Source organism: Ursus americanus, chromosome 34 (assembly GCF_024610735.1).
Source record: "Ursus americanus isolate L20-20 chromosome 34, mUrsAme1.1.p, whole genome shotgun sequence".
Classification (NCBI taxonomy): Eukaryota; Metazoa; Chordata; class Mammalia; order Carnivora; family Ursidae; genus Ursus; species Ursus americanus.
Genome location: NC_142160.1, coordinates 3,334,371 through 3,355,110, shown reverse-complemented (window position 1 = coordinate 3,355,110; position 20,740 = coordinate 3,334,371). Strand labels below are relative to the sequence as shown.

The 20,740-nt window shown below is 49.6% G+C and overlaps 1 protein-coding gene across 3 annotated transcripts in view; it reads right to left on the bottom strand.

The window, feature by feature from the left end:
• The window catches only part of SYK (spleen associated tyrosine kinase), a 75,156-nt gene extending 54,812 nt beyond the window's left edge, over positions 1 to 20,344 (bottom strand). For 2 of the 3 annotated variants that reach the window (XM_045772409.2, XM_045772411.2), the window contains exon 1: positions 20,186 to 20,344. The gene's annotated coding sequence lies outside the window, so the exon portion shown is untranslated. Of the gene's footprint in view, positions 1 to 13,408; positions 13,428 to 20,185 lie in introns of those variants that run through there. The other variant, XM_045772410.2, reaches the window with a different exon arrangement.
• Positions 20,345 to 20,740: the final 396 nt, after the last annotated feature.

Sequence of the window (20,740 nt, the reverse complement as noted above, 5' to 3'; positions counted from 1 at the left end):
CATAATTTTCCTTCTAAGCACTATTTTTGCTAAATCCCACAAATTTTAAGCTGTATTTTTATTTTTATTCTGTTCAAAATACTTTTACATTTCTCGTCACACTTGTTCTTTGACTCACAAAGTATTTAGAAATCTGTTGTTCAATTTAAAAATATTTGGGGGTTTTACACCTATCTTTCTGTTACTGATTTCTAAGCTAATTCCATTGTATTCTGAGAACATAATTTATATTAATTTTTATTCATTTATGTTTACATATGTTTTCCAAGAATGTGCTCTGTCTTGGTGAATGTTCCATGTAAGTTTGAGAAGAATGTGTATTTTTCTGTTGTTGGATTGAAAATTTTATGAGGGTCAAGTAGATCAATGGGATTGAAGGTGCTGTTCACGTCATCTGTACCCTTACTGATTCTCTGTCTACTTAGTCTACCAGTTACTGACAGAAGGTGATGGAGATCTCCAATTACAATAGTGGATTTGCCTGTTTTCCTTTCCGTTCCATCTGTCTTTGCCTTGCGTATTTTGATATCGTTTGTTATGTGCATACATGTTGAGGATTGTTTTATCTCCTTGGATAACTAACTGATCCCTTTATTGTTATGTAACACTCCTCTTTATCTGATAGTCTTCCATTTTCTCATGTCTGTTTCAGCTAAAATTAATGTAGCTATTCCATCTTTATTTTGATCAGTGTTTGCAGGAAATATCTTTCTCCGTTCCTTTATTAATCCATATCTGTCTTTACATTTAAGATTTTTTTGTAGACAACATATGGTTGGGTGTGGTTTTTGATCCACTTTTGTAAACTCTGTACTCTAACTGCTGTACTTAGACTGTCTGTATTGAAAGTGATTATTGATTTAGTTGGACTGATATCTAACACATTTGTAACTTTTTTACTCAGGCCTTTTTTCTTTGTCTTTTTGTTCTCCTCTTTTTCTGCTTTCTCTGGTTTTAATCAAGCATTTTATGTGATCCCAGCATTTTAAAATTTTTTAGTGGTTGCCCTGGAGTTTACGATATACACTTAAAACCGAAATTTTAAATATAACTTTCAAATGACACTATCTGCTTCACATACAGTACAGTTGTGTCCTAACAGTATTCTTATTCTTCCCTCCCAACATCTGTGACAATGCTGCCATTCTGTCCAGAATCACTAGTACACTGTTACTTCCATTGCTTTAAAAAAGCAACCTGCCTTTTAGATCAATTAAGAATAAGAAAAGTAAGATATTTTATTTTACCTTCACTTTTTCCCCTCTCCGATGCTTTTCCTTTCTTCAGGCAGATCTAAGTTTCAGATCTCTCTCTTTTTCCTTTTGTCTGAAAAACTTCTTTTAATATTTTTTATAGGGCCAGTCAGCTAGTGGGAAATTTTCTTAGTGTTTGTCCGAGAGTCTTGATTTCTCTTTCCTAGTTGAAGGATGCTTGAGCTAGATACGGGAGTCTAGGTTGGTGCTTGCATCTTCTTCTCCTTCAACACTTCAAATATTTCGCAACACCAGTTCTGGTTTGCACAGTTTATGGTGGGAAGTCTGCCATAAATAACTCTTCTCCTGTTCCTCTGTGAGTAGGGTCTCCATCTCTCTCTGGCTTTTTTCAAGATTTTCTCTCTGTCTTTAGTTTCTTTCTGTGGGTTTCCTGGATCCTTGTTGTGGTGACTGTATTTTCGCTTCCCCTTTAGCATGCCTTGTAATTCTTCTTATTGAAACCTGGAAGCGTTTGGTTTTTCTGTTTTGTTTTTGTTTTGTTGTTGTTGTTGGAAACCTGGCAGTGTTGAATCAGGTCACAGGAACTGAGGTGTGAGGATTTACCTTACTATACTAAGATTTCATGTTTTCTGTAGCTACAGGTGCAAGACTTCTTCTGTGTCTTGTTTCTGTGCCCTCTACCATCTTCGGGTTTCCCCAACTACTCCTTCTCAGGGGAGTGTTTGCCCTTTGTTCTTTCAGCGGCCATCCAGTGCTACACTATGCCCTGTCGGTGTGGTGGTAAGGCACGCAGGCAGGGGAGCTTCCCATAACTGCCATTAACTCTCAGGCTCTCAGTGAGTCAGAGCCACAAGGCTGTCACCTTCCCAAGTGTTTCTCCAGGGGTCTAGCTTCTTTTTCTCTGAGCCTCACACTCCCTTTCTTGTCTACTATGTTCTGATCAATTTACTTGAAGCCTTACCCCCATTAACTATGGGTGTGTGGGTTTTTGTCCTTCCGGTGACACAAGGAGGGGGTGGAGTATGAGGAATCCCTTTGCTTCAGCTGGGACACAGTGGTGACAAGCTCTTCTCCCCAGAGAGGAGCCTCTTGTGGAGAAGGCTCTGGGTACTTTTCTTTTCTTTCTTTTTTTTATTTAAAGATTTTATTTATTTATTTGACAGAGATAGAGACAGCCAGCGAGAGAGGGAACACAAGCAGGGGAGTGGGAGAGGAAGAAGCAGGCTCATAGCGGAGGAGCCTGATATGGGGCTCGATCCCAGAACACCGGGATCACGCCCTGAGCCGAAGGCAGATGCTTAACTGCTGTGCCACCCAGGCGCCCCTCTGGGTACTTTTCATAATGATTCTTCTCCTTCCCCTACCAGTCATGAGGGGCTCTTTCTCGGTGGTGACTGTATTTTCGCTTCCCCTTGCTCCATGGAGCACCATGAGAACTTCATGAAGCTTGTATCAATCGTTTTTCTCGTTATTTTCTTATTTGCTATATTTCTGATGTTTCAATGTCTGGGTCTTGCCAATCCCAGAGACAGACTGCCCCTCACAGGGTTGGACAATTTGTGCAGACAGTTAAGGCCTCTCCTACAAGTGAGCCTTTCTTATTCCAACCAACCAATCCCCCATCCACCTCCCTCCCTGGGCTCTCACACCCTAGGGCAACTATGGGCAGCCCTTACACCTGAGAACCCAATGAAATTATTCAGAGGAACCGATCTCAAGCCTGCTTACCTTGCCTCGCCTTTCCTGCAGAAACCACAACAAGCGCTCTTGCCCACCTTGCCCCATTTCCCTCTGCCTCCTGACCAACCCTGGTGCTTCCTCGTGTGATGGTTCATGTGGTACATCCTGTTTCTAGGGATCTGTGAGCATAACACTTCTTTCTTCATGACAATCACTTCCGTATCAGTGTGTCTTACCACACCTGAGTAAAACATTTTCCAGGGATCTTTAAAATGAGACTGGTAGAGATGAAACCAAGCAAGTGGAGGTCTTCCTAAGACTGCAACCCATAGGAGCTTCTCTCTCTCAAATTAGTCCACATTCAGCCCCAGAAACTCACCAGAATGGCCATTTAAGGGCTCCTGTCCTATCCCCTAATTTAGAAATTGCAGGTGCATTGGAGGAACTCAAACTACCTGATAAAGACAGAGCTCTGGGTCAGTTTCTGGTGGGGCCCTGGGCGCACTGCACGTGTGGACCCGTCTCCTTGCATCAGATCTGTAGGAGGCAGTACAGAGCCCCTGAAGGAAAACACCACTGCCGCCCTATGTGCCCCCGGGATTTCTGCCTCCCTCCTTGTCAGTCAGCCTGTGCCGAACATGACCTCCCATGACCTGGGGGTCTGGACAGTGTGAGCTGCAGGGACCCCCCCAGTGAGTGTGCATGTGACTACACCATCGTCAGTCGCTAGCTTGTGCAGTTGGAAGTAAACGGGCCATAAAATCACTCCCTGGTTATGAGAAAAATATTTACTTAGAAATACTGGCTATGAGGGCGCCTGGGTGGCTCAGTCGGTGAAGCGTCCCAGGGTCCTGGGATCGAGCCCCACGTGGGGCTCCCTGCTCACCGGAGTGTCTGCTTCTCCCTCTTCTACCTCTCCTCCCCAGCTCTCTCTCTGTCTCTCTCTCTAGCTCAAATAAATAAGAGCTTTAAAAAAATTATTTCCCTGTTTTATACAAAATACAATCAATTCTCCTTTTGTGTGGTAATTAGTTCTAAAAAGTTGCCCTGAATACCGAGTTAGTGAATAAGGAACCACTGCTTCGAGGGGAAACACAGGCTTGTTCCCGGGGCTCCGAGGTCACACACTCCCATCAACCAATCAAGGCGCAGTCTTGCTCTTGGTGTGTTTCTGTGTAAAGACACCCGATTGAATATACATTGTTGATTGATTAACACCAAGCCCATGGCCAGCAACACCGCAACTCCTGCCCAAAGGAAGCCCACCTAACAGGTATTTTCTCCAGAAGGCACATCACAGCCTTGTGCATGCGGGACACCACACAGCCCTCTAGCCCTAGGGTCACAGGCAGGTTTAAACTGCAAAGTCACCAACAAAAACAGAAACACTTTTTTAAACATGTGGGACTTGATTGACACAAAGATGACGTGTGGGCAGTGTGTTTCATTCACCTCGACTGGGCGCGTGCACGGCCGGTGAGTCCTCGCCTGCTGCTCTCTGCACGTCCCCAAAGGACGGCGAGGGTGCCATGAGCTCTGGCTTTGCGGTCTCCAGCACATTGCAGCGAGTAGGTGAATTCGCAGACACAGCACCTGCGAGTCACGGGGACCGAATGCACATTGTCGTATAGAAGATGCTAAATGTAAGCCATAGATTCATCCCTCACCCGTTCTGAGTGACTTCCGACTATTCACAAGGGCATCCATGGTCACACACAAATGAGATGGGAAAGCAGTTTTTGTAAAACTCATACAATGGTAAATAGACAGTAATATGTGCAAAATTTAAACCCTGATCAGTCTTAGCTCCTGACAAGCCCATCTTGCTGTCCTTGCCGGCTCTGCAAAATTTCCTGGCATCCTCGAAAACATAGGTTTGTACACATACATCAAAAATCAGTCCACCATGAGACAAGCCAGTCGGGTTCGCTCTTACAGGTGTTGATGTTTGCTGTAGGCGAGGCGATCAATGCCGTGTACGTAAGTAAAACAACACGACAACGTGCAAAGTAAACGAGAGAATGAGCAGCCTTCGCCCCCGGAGGGACCTGAGCTTCACATCAGTCCTGCTGCTCACCGGCTCTCCAGTGTTGGGCAAATTACTCTCCATAAAAAGGGTGCAGCTTTCACTATATTGGGAAGGAATGTTCTTTTAGGAGAAAAAAGGACCAAAAAAAAGGAAAAAAGGTAAAACGGCAACATTTGTTAATTCTGAGTATGGTTGCACTTTTCTGTATTTTTAAGACTTCCCCCAAGAAGATGGCTGTCGTGAGGAATACATGAGGTCATGTCTGATCAAGGCCTGGGGCTGGGCTCCTGCTCTTTCCTTCAGTCTGACCGGAAACAGACTGAGTGCAGGGAAGGATCTTGGCTACTGCTAAAGCCCCAGCACCTAGCACTGTTCCTGGCTCATGGAACTTGGCCAATAAATCAATGTACTGAAGAGATCAAAGACCCAGCCAACGAAATGCCCTGCTTGGCCGCGCAGATCAGAGAGGCCAGCCCAAGCAAAGAGTGCCACACGAACCTTTTGGTCATTCTGAATGTATTTTCTATTTATTCTTAACTGTTCCTGCAGAAACTTAGTTGTTTAATGAAAATGACAAACGCTCCCCAAGATAAATACCAAAGCATCAGCTAGCTCGCGTGATGGCAGAGTAAAGATGTCACGACCGCCCCCTCTCTGAAATAACCCCACAACAAGAAGCAGAGAGAGAAATGCCAGGGAGTCAGTAGGAGACACCTCTAACCCCAAACAGCAGATTGTGGGAGCAGGACCCAGCGCAGCAAAGGCTCACGCTGGGAGCATGAAGACCCTCAGGGCACATGGCCGGCGGGGGGCAGCTGCAGACCTCAGACAAAGCCCGCAGAGCAGGGCTCCCACAGAGCAGTGGGGGATCAACCATGTCTTGAGAGTGGAGAAGAGATTCTGAATGGCGGGCTGCCTCCTTGAGAAGAAATAAATATTAAGCCAATCGTCTCTCTCTCTCTCTTTCTCTCTCTCTCTCTCTCTCTCTCACACACACACACACACACACACACACACACACACACACACACAGCATTACTGAGAACGAGGAAAACACTCTGCTAGCCTGGAACCCATCCTGGGCCACTCCCTAACATGACTCACTTCCAAGAGGAGGAACCATATCCTGGGTCTACAGAGTGACACTAACAGAATCCAAGGAAAAAGGCAGTAAGAGAGGCAGGCAGAGCATAAGGAACATTCACCAGAAGACTGTCCCAAAAGGCAGATGAAGTCATGGCCACACACACGGCCATGGGAGCAAAGCACTTACCGGAATAATCGCTTGGTTAAAACAGCAGCTCAAACCAGAGATGCGAAAGTTAGCGGAGGGGATGGGGAGGCAAGGAGGGTCACGAGAAGTCAGCGGCAGAGGTCGGGGAAAGTGGGGAAGCAGATGGAGAACAGGTGCTCACTTATGAAGAGCATGAAAGACAGAGGGGAGCTTGAGAAAGATGAAAGGGAAATCCAACAAGAATTCAGCACAAAACACCGAAAGGACAAAGGAGACCCCAAATATGCAAGATCCATGTCCCTAAAGCACAGAAGTTCAATGAAGGAGTCGAACAGACATTTCGAGCTTTAATTAACTTTTGAGAAACCAGAGGACTTCTCCCCTGGATTCTGTAGCCCGGGAGCCTATCAGGGAGCTTGAATAACTGACCTTAGACTTGTCCCCGGCCACCCTCAAGGCTGGAGGACAGGAGCCCGTCCCAAGGGGCCGGTGTGTCCGGCCCACGAGCCAGACGGTCCAGCGGGCTCGGGGCGGGGGGGGGTGCAATTTCAGCAGGGGGACCACAGTGCTATGGAAGGTAGGAAGGCTCTGATGGTCTGCCCAGAATCGGAAGGCCCAAGCAGGGCCGTCCCCCCTTCCAGACACTTGCTTCAAAACCACTGCAGACGTTTGTCAGTGATGCCTCCGCCGTGCCTGCCACCGCCACCGTGTCAGAGCCCCAGGACACCTGCTGTCCGAGGCATTCACGCAGGAATCCTGAGGTCTACGTTCCTGACCAAGCTCGACTAACAAAACCAAGAAAGTTCTAGACCACAACAGTGCTTCTCCACCCCACCTACCGCTTAGAATAGCCTGGGTGATTCACTGTTTAAAGTGCTTGGAGATGGAGCTCCAGCCCCAAATGGCTCAGGGCCTCCAGGGGCAGAGCCAGCCCTCATGGGGTCTGGAAGCTCTCCAGCTGTGGGAAGACCCGCTGCTCCAGGCCGGCCGCCTCTGCACCGAAGGTTCTCGGACTCCACACCAACCCAGACAGAGCCAGCCCCAGGCGGTGAGCGGTAACGTGGCTGGGGAAGTAGCAGCGATGTGCCGGAAGCATTCCGGCAAACCCTGGCCCTGATGGGGATCCTCACCCCGAATCCTCAGACACAGCAGCACCGTGGACACAGTCCCGCAGGTGAGAGCGCCTCGCCCCTGGGTGCAGGGCGCTGAGCTAAGTTTAGGAAGCCCGTGTTGCTACACTTCCTGACGACAGGCTGAATCATGAGAGAAAGTTCTAGAATTCCCAAACCCTTCAGAACTGCTGGTCCTATGGTGCTTTATCTCTCACCCAAATAAGCAGACAGGAATTCCAGAAACAGTCGAACTCCACAGATGGAGGGCGAGGCAGGGCTGGAGCCCAGGGCCCAGGGCCAGGAGCCTGGGTGCGGCGGTCCCACCTGGCGGGACGGGCAGCTGTGCCGTCACAGGCTCCTGCAGACCCTGAGTCCCCAGGACGCCCGCCGCCCTGCTCGCCACACAGAAGCACAGGGTGCACGCGCCGGGGAATGCAGACCTCGCTTTCTTGCACAGCAAAGAATACAACACGTCGTGAGATCTGGCGATTTTCTTCCTTTAAGAGCGTCTGCACACGTCCCTTCCTAAACGGACAGAAATTCAGATTCCAAATATTTTGAAAAAATGATGTTGGATTTTTTTTTTTTTTTACTGCAGAGAAATGAACAAGTACTAAGGTTTTCTCCATTACTTCAAAAGCCTCTACAAGAAACGAGTGGATTCTTCCAGAAACTATACTGAACCAAGTGTGCTTAACCCAAAGGCGCATCAGTGAGTAGCTCTCTCCAAGGCTGCGTTCCCACGGGATCGCTCCAGGGCACCAGCTGGGAACCATTCTAGTCTCTGCATGACTCATTACTGACCTGTCACTAAGCCAGACTATACTGGGGTGTGTGTGTGTGTGTGCACGCCTGCATGCGTGTGATAGGTGTGCTCTGTGTGCCGTGTGCACGTGTGTGCATGCTGCATGCATGTGGGCCTGTGGGTGTGCACGGACACATGCGTGTGTGTTCTCCGTGTATGTGTGCACAGGTGTGCATGCACCTGTGTGTTGTGTGCATGTGTGTATGCCCGTGTGTGGTGTGCACACATGTGAGTGACATGTGTGGGCACGCGTGTGTCGGGGAAGGCTGCAGTGCTGAGTAGATAGACAGCACCACTGCAGATGAAAGGGCCTGGCCAGATCCTGTGGACAAGACTCTGGGTCTCATCAGAAGCACGTGGGTGCTCTGGGTTCAGAGCCCTTTAAGGAAACGGGGGGGGGGGCATCCAGGTCCACATGGGGAAAAGTGGCAAGTGTTACAATCTACTTTCCACGGGCAGTATTTTCGGGGGCAGGGGGTTGAAGCGTGTGTCCCCTGACTCTGGGAAGCAGCGGCGTAGGGCTAGACCGTGCTGCCGTGAGGGAAAGACTGTTTCACTCTCTGCCCCACACGGAGCGACGAGCCACAGGTGGCTCCTGCCCTTGAATGTGTGGCTTGAAGCGTGGCCAAGGACGGATTTTAAAATTGTATTTCCCTTTAAGTACTTGAAATGTAAGTGACCACACGTGGCAGGCGGAGCTGTGCGGAACCACACGGTTCTCAGTCCTCAGCAGGGAAGCCGGGGAAAGGCTTCTGTCCTCGACCAGGTCCGGTGTCCGCCTCGGAGCCGTGGGCAGCGCCCCTGCGACCTATGTGATGGGACTGTCGGGGGTCTTCTAGCAAAGTCACCTCGAGACACCTCTCCCTTCCAGACATTTCTCCTCCCTACGTTTCTTTTTACTAAGGAGAGACACGTTTTGCTCCAAATACTTACACTAAATATCAAATAATCACTGTATCCAAAGCACACATGATACCCTGAAATGTATCCGTACGAAGCCACCATGCCGGGGCACAGAGCGCACAACCACGTCTGCAGCAGCTCCCAACGGACGCTGTGAAAGTGCATGCCAAGGCCCCAAACAATGCCACGGAGTGTTTCGGGCTTCAGAGCAGGAGGGAGGCCACGACCCGGTGGGGAGGGGTGAACTGTTCAATGACTGGGCACAGGAGAGCAAGCACAGCCCTGCTTGCTGCCCGGTGAAACCCAGCAGGCTTCCCAAAGGCATCGCTAGAGAACGGCCGGACTCCTTCAGAGTCAAAGTGACACTGTCGAGTAAGGGCCACTGCTTCTGAGACCCTCCCAAGGTCTTCTAAAATCATTCTGCCCCTAAAAGACCCCTTTTTTTCACTCCCTGTGCTAACAGAGGCTACTCTGTAAGCTCCTGGCCTTCCCAGCACCGAGCCACGACCATCCTGCAGGCAGCCTCTTCTCTGCAAGCTGGACCGCTGGTGCTCTGGGCTGTGCATCTGGGGGCCCCGGAATCCTGCACCTGGAGCAGGCACCTCCAGCCTCATTTTGGAGATGAGCTAGCTAGAAAGAGCCTAAGAAGTTTCAGCGAATGATGGAATCCAGACCCACGTGCCTGGTCTGCCTCTGCCAACCGTGCCGCCCCCTGAAAGGGGCTGTAGGACCACTTCCGGGACCTGGGCATTTATGGGTGAAAGCTGTGGTTCTAAAAGTTCTGTTACGAAGTGCAAGCATGGGCACGCGGGATGAGTCCTGGGGGCTCCCCATGTGAGTACAACACTGTGCCCCATGGGGGTGCGTGGATGGACAGAGTCAGCACCGGGAAGGGCACAGCCACAGACTGTCCCCAAACGGCCCACAGCAACAGCAGCCCCCATGTCACCATCCGCTGCAGCCGGCGAGGCCCCGAAGCCAAGCCACAGACACCAAGAAACCATGGCCCAGCTCTCAACCCGGAGCGAAACTGTTCGTGTCCTTCTCATGAGAAAAAAACATCTCAAGTAAGTACAGGGGAGCCGGAGACATGCTGAAGTGTTACCTTACAAATGGAAACCATGCAATGCCCTCGGGTAGAAGACTCGACAGGCCAGTGCGTCTGTCAGCCCCGGGCGCACATTCCTTCTCAGAGAACCATTCTGGGTGCTTGTACCTCCTGCCAGGCTTGTGCAGAGAACGCGCTGACGTTCGGGCTCACACCCCTTCTTCCCCAACTTCAGACATCCAGACCTCGTGATGCAAGTGCAAAAGGAAGGGGGTGTCCACAGTGTGAAGATGTGTGAGCTCTCTCTCTTTCTCACGTACATGCATGCGTGCACGCACAGCCATGCACTAGTGTGGACAGAGCAGTCTTTGCAATCAAGGGCGCACAGCTGCCATTACGCCCAGCACACCGACACATTCAAACTCGATGGCAACTTTGCTAGGCTTTAAAGATGTGCCCGTGTGCTCTAAAGCCCTGCTCACCTGTTCTCAAGTTCGGCTGCTGCACTTGGTGGGGGAAGGGGCGGGAGCCTTCACGAACGTCCAAGGGCGAGCCACCTGCCAGACCACGTCCGAGTGAGCACCCGCGGGCGCGCCAAGCTGGGCAATGGCCAGGGGGACACGCAGCAGGGCCCCAGCTGCACCACCCTGAGCAAGCCAACCAACCTCTGGAGGCCCCCCTCCACGTTCGGGGACCGACGTCCTGTCACAGGGGCCACTCTGTCCTGCATCAGCTCTCTTCCAGGCTCAGCCCATGCAAACCTCCTCATTTTATCATGATCACTGTAAATACCAAAACTTCTGTGCGCAGAATCAAAAGGTGCATTTCACGTTTTCTCTGAACTGATGTTACTGCCTCCCCAGGTGACTGCTGCTCACAGTTGCTGCCTTTGCTTCCGGAACGAGCTGCGTATTTGTGCGCGTGTGCCACGCACACCAGAACGGGCAGACCTCCATCTAAGTGTGGCCTCCGTGGGCATATGTGTGACTGTGTTTTAGAAAATACATACAGATAGACCACATCTTGCTCTTTCACCGACCATAACTTGGACAACTTTATATTTTGACCTATAAAGATTCCACGTTTTTAAAAAGACCACCACGTGGGGTTATGATGCACGGACAGAGCACAGTTGTTTCAACCAGTCTCTCTCCTGATATGCATTTCTTTTTTCCTTTCCTTTCCTGTTTTCTTTCCTCTTGCTATTACAAAATGAAATGTTGCAATGAATTACTGTATGCATATACATTGCTTCACGTTCGTAAATTTATATGTGCAATAAGTTCCTAAAAGTGAAACTATTTAGTCAAAGCACATGTGTGTTTTTAATTTAGAAGACAACCCTGCCAGCACCCACCTGTGCGAGCGTCTCCCTTCGCCACCATTGTCACAGGGCAGACCCTTAAATCAACGCTCATCGCAGAGGGGCAGGGGATAGCCATGCACTTTTGGCTCATCTGCCCTCTTAACTGCGTGTTGTATCCTTGGTGGGGGTTTCTATTGGACTGCACTCATTTTTCTCGCTGAGCTGACGGAACTCACTGAAAATAAATATCTTCCGCAGGGTTTTTGCCACTTGTTTATACATTCTTTAGCATTTGTATGGAGACTTGCTTAAAACGTTAGGAAATGATACTCATCAATCTTTTTTTTTTTTTTTTGGTTTTGTATTTTCTATCATATTTAGAAAGGCCTTCTTCACACCATATGTATTTTAAAACTTGCCCAAGTTTTTCTTTTGAGATGTTGCTGTTATATTTTTATTTTCTGGTTAGCCTGGAACTTATTTTGGTGTAAGAAGTGAAGCTTTTCCAAAGCCACGAATTAATAGCCCCGCTCCCTTCCCTGACCGTTGGGAGATGCCCTGCCTGCCTTGCGCGAACATACATACTTCGGGCCTGTTTCTCCACGATCCACTGCGCCTGTGCCTTAAGACTGTGCGGATCCTATCTCCCCTCACCCACCCTGTGTTCACTGTGTCCCTAGGTCTTCTCGAGGCGGGGCCTGGAGAGTCCCCTCGTGCTCTTGGCAGCACAGAAGGCCACCGTGAGGAGTGGCTTTTCGTAACCACCCGTGATGCCTGACCCATCACATCCCACGGATTTGTGCGTTGAAGTCCTAACTTCCCAGGACCTCAGAATATGATTTTATTTGGAAAGAGTTTTTACACAGGTGATTAAGTTCAAATGAGGCCGTTACGGTGAGCCATAATCCAATAAGACTGCTGTCCACACAAAAAGGGGAAGTTAAGACACAGAGACACACACAGAGGGAAGAAGGTGTGAGGACACAGGGAGGAGACGGCATCCACAAGCCGGAGAGAGAGGCCTCTCTGCTGACACCTGACCTCAGATCTCCAGCCTCCAGAACGGTTAGACAACCCCCCTTGTCTTTGGCAACCCTAGCCAATAAATACCATTCCTCTATCGATGGACACGCAGGCAGTTTCCAGGGTTTTCCTAGAAGAGAGCTGCTGGAAGGATTAACAGGCACGTGTGTCTTTGTGGACACTGGCGGCTCGTTGGCGGGAACCCCGCACGGCTTTCTGCCTTCCTTCCAGAGCATGTCCTTCCCGGCACCTCTCAAGCCGCCTTCGTCTCACGGAACCCTTGAAGCCCCGCCTGCGTCACAAATGTTTCCACAGTCGGACGCCACTGAGTTGGAAAATGTCCCTTCTCCCTGCTCCATTCCGTGGGTCAGGACACGTGTACTTCCCCTCCCAGCCCTGGCAGCAGAAACGCATGCAGGGAGCAGCGATTCTCCCTCTTGTGGGGCGGCCTGTGGTGTAGACGGCACCTTGGTGCACCCTTTCAAACTAGCTTCCACGTGGCTCCGGTTCACTCTGGTGGTGAATTTGGGAGTAAGTTTAACGTGTGTTGAAAGGAGACAAAACCTAAAAGCATCCGATGTTCTCACATTAACCTCGCATTGATTCAAGACTTTTTGTCCAATTCCTAGTGAATCAGCTTAATTCCCCAACACAAAGCTGTAGAGATAGTAACGACATGGCGCCCTGAGCTCATGACCCACCCCACCCCACCCCCGCTTGCTTTCCTTGTGTCCACAGACAGGCTCTCCACCTCCTCTCTGAGCACGACGGCAGATCCCCCTACACTCCTTATCAGAGCAGCAGGTAAGAGTCACGGCCCTGGATGAGCAACACGTAGGTTTGATGCTTTGAAATCCAGCAACACCCCTTAGCAGTTGGACAAGTCACTTCACCTTCTCAGCAGGTAAACCAGATGGCCCCCAAGTCCCTTCCACCGTCACACCCTGTGCAACCCTACACGTGCTTCCCAGTGAGTTATGCTTCTGGCCCGGCCACGTCCTAACCGTCAGCACGGACACGAAGGGGCAGCCCTCTCCTTGGACACACTTCCTACCTGAGCTCCAGCGTGGCTGGCACAGCTCCCGGGACCACAGCGAACCCCAAAGCCGTCCCAGGCCTGTAATCCAGCCTGCTCTAGTGAGCTCCCCTCCTTCCTCCTCGCTGTCACATCCTCACACAGCTATGACCACCAGCTGATCAGGGTTGCTAAGAAAAGGAAGTGGTGGAGTTCCTCTCCAAGCCTATGCAGCAGCTATAAATGCAGAGAAAGGAAAGAAACAGTGTTATAACCGTAACACAAAATAGGAGTCCGTAACCACGATGGGAAGCAAAGGAGGCGTACCGCCAGTGGCCTGCAAACTGCTGGCAACCCCAAAAGACAAAGCAAGATGGGCTCAGCCCGGCGAGGGAGACCACAGTCCACAGGCGGGGGTGGGGGGGGTGGGGAGGGCAGCTGTGAGGTGGGAGTGGGCCCCAGGGTGTGGTGCCCTGGCAATGGCAGAGCCCTGGGGGGCGGGGGCGGGAGGCACAGAGCAGCCAGGCAGCCCAAACCTCTCCAGCCCCCCCAGCTGCTGCCCCCCTTCCCTGCTAAGCAGTCCCTCTGCAGGAAAGACACACATCTGGAGAGGCAGGGCATGGCCACATCCACAAAGAGCAGAGAGCCCCTGCAGCCCACACACTGGTTCCTGGTTCCTCCTGCCCCATGCATACCTCACCCCTCCTATCTCATGGGCCACAGGCTCGGAGAGCCACAGAACAGAACAATTGCAGACTCAGAAAATGAACTCCTAGGGCACCTCAAAAAAAAAAAAAAAAAAAAGACCAGCACACATCCTAGAAACACCAAGCACGGCAGGAAAGCTTGCCCCATAAAGGAAAGGCACCGAATGAGCCAACAGATGAGCCAATGCCAGAGGAAGACAGAAGCCGTGGAGAAAGAAGACAATGTCCTCGCTGGAACCACTAAGAAGAACCACAAAAGCCGAATGCATCGTTCACAAAAATAAAGGATTAACTCATTCCTTGGAATTTAACCACCTGCTTGCTTGAATATAACAGCTCCCGCAGGTGGACTTGATAACAGGATGGCAAGGGCTAAGATCTTTCTGGATGAAGAGTAACCAGTGGGTTTTGTGAAATATAATGCAAACGGCAAAAGAGGGAAGAGATGAAAGAAAAAAGTGCATTCACTACAGCTTTGTTCATAAAAATTAGGTGTCCAGTTAGCTCAGTTGGTGAGAGGCATGGTGTTAATATAAAATCAAAAATTGGTGGTGGGGGACCCTAAATATCTGTCAGTAAATGAGCTTGTTTTCTAGTCTGTGGAATAAAATGCAGTAATCACCGATAGGAAGACCTCCTCACCCCCAGGCATGTGGTTGATTAGACAAAGAAAGTTGCAAATGATACTGGTGTTAAGAACACACACACACACACACACACACACACACACACACACACATGCGTGGAAACAAAGGCTGGAGAAAACACACCTCCCTCCCACAGAGGGTGGGCTGGGGCAGAGGGTGCTGGTCAAGGAGGGTGTGAGTGGTGCCCCTCAAATCTGAATTCTTCCCTGATGGACACGTACTGGGGCATGTCATGCATTTAATACATTTTAAAAAATGCTAGAAGGTTCTCCCAACTAGGTCAGAGAAACTCACTTTAGAAATAGTGCTTATTCATCTGTGACCTGTTTGGGGGTGCTATTATTAGCCTCCCCCCAAGACTGCAGGAGCAGATTCCCAGAGCCACTCACATGGGAGACGCGTTGATGGCCATGTCCGTCCTAACCCACAGGCCAGGGATGGGCACCGCATGCTGGGTCCCTGGGGCGTCACCATGAAACCCCCTGTGATCTTTCCATTCCCAAAGGCCCAAACAGTAGCTTAAACACAGAATGGGACTTGAGCCCAAAGGAGCTTTGGACCCCTACTCTCAACCACTGTTGATAAAGATCTTCAGGAAGACATACAGCAATCAAATGATTCAAATTTTCTTAGCATTTAAAATGAAAATAACCACAGCATTCTCCCTCCACGCAAGCAGCACCCGAGGATCTTGTAAACGGGCAACAGGAGGTCACCAATCATTTCACAAGGTGGCCTTCCAGAGCCTCAATCCCCGAGATGCTCCAGGAACCAACGCATCCCACGGCCACGGAGGTGTGAGTGCGATGACAGGTGCCCTCCCCGTGCGTGTCACCTGCACCATGGCTCCCCTCCCCCCAAAAGCTACCTGCTCACACAACCTGATTCCATCCAACACTCATGACTTGGGCAAGGAAAGCTTCCCCGGGAATATCACTGAAAAATCACCCAGCACACACTTCAGGACCAAGGGAGCCAGGCCAGACATCTGAAGAAAAGCACTGTGGGTTCCCCATTCCTGGGAAAATACATATTCCCATTAACTGAAAAAAAAAAAACCACCAGTGTCAGAGCAAATACAGGGGTAACACTGAGACTAATTTAAAATGCAGATGCCCAAACTGGCAATTACTGTATATCATATATAACATATGTATCATATATATCATATATTTGTATATATATTTACACCTAATAGAAATAAAACGTTTTGAGGAAATGTTTTCAACAATTATTACCATAGATTTACAATGGGTACGCTGATAAAAGGTATGTCAAGACCTCAAACGGTAGAGCAAAGGTCTGACAGGCACTTTTCAAAAAAATGTCTTTATTGAAGCAATTCTCCAGTCCAGGCTTCCCCTGTTAATATGTGTACAGCGAGACAAGGGAAACCATCGGACTCAAGCAAGAAGATGAAGGGTTTAGAAAAAAGGAGAAAAATGGAACAGATCGATCATTGGTGTGTTTGGCATGGTAGGAAAGTGAGTGGGGGGTTGTTTCTGTATCAGAGAGTGGGGGTGGAGGGGGAGACGTTGTCAGAAGCGCAGAGCCTACTGGGAAGACACAGAAGCAAGAGTTTACGCAGGAAAAACAACAAAGGGCTCCAAGAAATTAAGTGGAACTATATTATACACTCGCTCTAGCAAGCAATATAATCACAATTAAGACCGAAGAGGCTTCTTAGCGTCCCATTACAGCATGATTACCATGGGTGGTGGTGGTCTGGGACTGCCGGGTGCTCCTTTCTCAGACCAGGAAGTTGACACACACTGCCTAACACGGATACATCGAAAACAAGAACAAATGAGCATATTATCAGGAAATAACATGGCGAATTCTAGAAGAAACAGCTAAAAAGAGGAAAAGCCTGCTTTGGGGAGCAGCACTGGAGGATAGGAAGGTATTGTTATAAATCAGAATTTCATAAAAGCCAAACTCAACTCTGGCCACATCAAAACATCTCCACGGCAAGTCGGCAGAAAGGGACAGCTTCAAGAAATTATCAGACTGACCAGAACGGAATGAAGATTTATCAATTAAGACAAACAGCTGTAGTGGGAAAGCAGAAGGTCACATGTTGGACATTTAAATGCTCTTTGTAGCCACACACAGCATAGATAAGCCAATATCTAAGTTGTGGCTTTTCCTCAAACTGGGCCCTGGGCCCTCCGCCATCCTTCCCCACTCCCCCAGCTCACTGCCTTGACCATCCCTGGGCCTGTGCCTCACTCACCCTCCTGCCCTGGGCCCCCTCCAGGGCTGCAGCACAGCCCAGAGGGGTAGTGCCTTCTCGAGGCTCAGGAGCCAGGACCCCAGTGTCAGATAGACCCCAGGACAGAGGATGCTGCTGACCAGATACCATCCATCATAAAAGCTGCCTGTCCACCCCCCTTAGTAATAGCGGTGTCACTGATATTTGTTCAATACTCACTTCCTCCCCCTACCATCAGCCTTCGGCAGCCTCCAAAACCCATTTCTTGTGGTTTCCAGAAACGGACAGATCAACAGAGAGCCATTTTTGATTCGTTAAACCTACTGTAATACAACCTCTATATTCTTGGCTGTACCAGTATCTTTGGCTGTAGCTTAATGTGACCACATTTAAGATTCCAGTTCAACCACCTTCCAAGATCCGTAGGGCAAAATTACATAATTAATTTCTAAAGGCAAACAATTTTCAAATGGATGCAAGGTAACATTTTGTCAGACAGAACTATAAGCTCCTAGAAAATCCCCTGCTACCGTAACACCCAAGTGAATGAGTGAACTTCTCCTTCCAAATCCGCTCCGTCGAGTTTCATACTAATCTTCCCACAATTCCTGAGCCAAAAACAAAACAAAACAAAAAGCTGCCTTTCTAATGAAAAAGAACCAACCTGTTGAAACGCAAGGCAGAAGAGCAAGAGATGAGACACAGTTAATTCAGGCAATGTAATTCCAGTCTCTCAAGAAGACTCCGCCTTTTGATTTCAATTGCTTTACAAGAAAAAAAAAAAATGTCCAGTGCATGAACATTTAAAAAATAATTCTCCCCAAGGGCCTAAAGAGCTCCTCGTTTCTCCTCTCATTTACACTGACGCCCATCCAGAATGGGAAGAGAATGTTAAAACTTGCAAACGGGGATCAAGGGGGAGAAGGGGTGAGGCTAAAGCAAAAACCAGCCTGGGTTGTACAAAGCTCTCTGCCGCTCCTTGGGCACAGGTAACAGACCGCGAGCCAGGCGTGGAGGAAACCGGAAGCAGTACTTCTTCCAAAGACGCAGTGCAGCTGTAAAGGACGGCAGTACCTCCCTGTGCCCTTGCTCTAAAATCATCGACCTGGGAACCCTTGCTGCTTGAGAGCACTGTTCATCAGGAAGGGTGATACGCCCCATTCTCACTGGGATCTGTATTGTGATTGCTATCACTGAAATGTCAGGGACGTCTTCCTGTTTCAGACTCCCCGAAAAGGGGCAATTGCCCATTTAAGGTGCGAGCTACTGGGCAGTAGAAATGCGATTTATTTCTGAAAGTAAATAGCCCTTAGGAGTCTTAAACGGTCCCTTAAGTCCTAATGCTCAAAAAGTCTGAGAAACAAGGTTTTGAGGTAAGTTTTAGGGAACTCACTTGGTGACAACATCTGCCCTAAACGGACACACAGCTATTTATAGGCTGTTTATTCCACTGAGCGAGACAAGTCACACTGTCAGTGCAGACATATGAACGGGTGGGATTATAGGAGGCTGCCCAGGGAGCTGTATCCTTCTAAATTCTGAGAAATGTTTTTCTCGGTGCTGAAATTTAGATTCTCAATTTGAATTCTAAATTGTGGAAAACCCACGATTCCAAAACATATCAGAATCTAATTATGGATATGCTATGGGCTCCATAAGTGATACTGTACGGAGAAGTCTTTGGTGTAAAAATAGAGAAATCAAAGAAAAGGGGGAAATAAAATAAAATAAAAACAGAAATCAGACCTGTGCTTAGAATATTAAATACGAACCTAAGGAAGGCTAAGTGAGTTATTTCTTAAATACAGATGTAGCAACAAAATTATCTGTCAATTTCATCCCTTGGGAAGGATTAAGACCTAAAGTAGATACCTCATTTTTATCTAGCTTAAAACATTAAAAACATTCTAGTTATTAAGCCTATTTATAAAATCCTACATATGAAAGCACTCCACATACAGAGAATCCAAATCCATTTCTATTTTACTGCAAAATTTCTCTAAACGCAGCCAAACAAAAGTATAATGGAGATGAGACAAAATGGTTTGATAAAATAATTTTAACAGACAAGATTTCTCATTTAAAACACCTAATACTCTACAAGTTTTTCAACATTTTAGCTCAAGGATAAATATATTCGTGCACTATATGGACTTTGCGGGCGGGGGGGGGGGGGACAGATCAATGAATTTAGTTGCATTTAACTAAAATGCTGACTTCCGAGCAGCAATGAATTTGTTACTAAAACAAAGACTTGAGACGCTAGAATCATTTCCATTTCTTCCAGGAATTCCAAGTCATCGCAAGATGAACTTCCTTTTCACTAGAAAATTTAGACGTGGGGCATCTCGAACTCCTAACTACATGCTGACATGCTTGCAGGGTTTAAGGAAAGGAACCGTCTGCTAGTCAAGGTTGGTTAGGGGTCAAAGGAATCTTTGGGGATTCAGGCAAACTGATAAAAATAACCTGCAACACTGTTTCCAACGTAAAAAGATCCAAACTGTAACTTCTCCAATGATAGTGTTTCGAGTTCTCGAACATTCGAATAAACCAAAAACTGAACCGCCTTTGTACAGTTATGTAGGTGGGCTTAAAGTTTTGGAGCCATATTGCCAAAACAAAATTTAACTCAAACTTACACGGTACTGCGCTTGGCTCTCCAAGTCCCTTACTGGCTAATTAAGTTACTTTACCATGAAAACGTGCCACAAAGAGCAATTTCTGCTTCATTTTTAGCGGTGGCTCAGAAAGTTTGCTGTTCCTATGCAACTGCTCTCTCCTTCTGTGGGAAAAGGCGTGGATATATTAAACCCTCCGTTTAATATAGGAGCATCTGCACCTTGAGTCACTCCGATATACACGGTGGAATTTTCCAGGGGAACTATAAAATGGCCAAACGAAAATGAGCGCGTTCTGGCGCCCGCGGACTCTGTCTGGCCTGAGCTGCTAGAGGTTTCCGCACACCGGCGCCGGGCCCCGCGCTGCCCGGACAGGCCCGACCCCGAGACGCGCTCGGTTTAGGGCTAAAGCGGGCCGCACCTACCCATTTTGATTCAGTAGAGTCAGGTTGTCCCTCCTTTGTCAAAGGCCGGAGGCCCCGAGCGCACCTGCCCCGCCGGGGAGCCCGGCGCAGAGCGGGCCGGGGGGCCAACGGCCGCATGTTCCCCGCCACCTCCCCCCGCGAGAGGGTGCCTGCGGGCTCCGGGTCCCCTCGGAGGGCGGAGGGCGCGCGCGGCACACCTACCTGTGCCAGGTGAGCCGAGGGCGGGGCGCGGGGCGCGGGGCGCCGGGCCGGGACAGCTCGGGGCGCAGCGCGGGACCGCCCGCTCCTCCTCGCTCCTCCTCGCTCCTCCTCGCTCCTCCTCGCTCCTCCTCGCTCCTCCTGCCGCTGGAGTCGCCTCAACCGCCCAGCGCGAGGCGCTTCCTCATTTTGGGCAACTTCCTTAGCGCGCCCGGGCAGGCCCCGCACTTCCTCCCGACCGCCGCGCCCCAGCGCCCCGGGCCCGCCCCGAGCGCCCCCGCGCCCCGGCCCGCCCTGCCGCCGTTGCACCCGAGTGCCCCAGCGCCTGGGACAGGCTCCCAGCGCCCCTAGAGCCCCTGAGCCCTGCCTCCCAGGCGCCGCGGGCCCGCGCCGGGGGCCTTCTTATACAGACAGGGGGCGCCACCGACAGCAGGAACCTCTGGCCACCTTGCCAGCCTGCCACCTGGTCCTTTGAAGCACCCACAGCACTAAGGGGCGCGCCCATTTCGCGGAGCCGCGGCTCGGCAAGGGCACCTCGCTCGCTGTGTGGTGTATTCC